The sequence below is a fragment of the Homarus americanus genome, unplaced genomic scaffold, assembly GCF_018991925.1.
Source record: "Homarus americanus isolate GMGI-L3 unplaced genomic scaffold, GMGI_Hamer_2.0 scaffold32871, whole genome shotgun sequence".
Taxonomy (NCBI): Eukaryota; Metazoa; Arthropoda; class Malacostraca; order Decapoda; family Nephropidae; genus Homarus; species Homarus americanus.
The window spans coordinates 886,217-886,644 of record NW_024748870.1 but is presented as its reverse complement, the minus strand read 5'-3'; positions in this window follow the sequence as shown (position 1 = coordinate 886,644).

Genomic DNA, 428 nt, shown 5'->3' with positions numbered 1-428 from the left:
CTCTCTTAATGCCACTTCTTTTGATCTAAACTCCGATGTTAAGGTGACTTCTATCTCTCTTACCTGTAGTTCTTTCAGTCTAACCTCCTGCTCCAACTTGGCCTGTTCCGACCTGGCCTGTTCCAACTTTTCTTCATGCTGCAACTTGGCCTGTTCTGACCTTTCTTCAGGCTCCAACTTGGCCTGCTGCTCCAACTTGGCCTGCTCCAACTTGGCCTCCTTCTCCAACTTGGCCTGTTCCAACTCTAGTTCTTTCATTTTGATTTGGAACTCGAACCTTGCTCGTTCTAGTTCTAAGGCGTCTATTCGTTGTGTTTTTTCTTGAGGGCTAGCCAGACCTGAAGCAACTTCTGAGTGAGGAGGGGTGGTGGATAGTGGTTGAAGTTTCTTGGACATGGGCGTTAATCTGTCAACAGCGGATTCTTTTA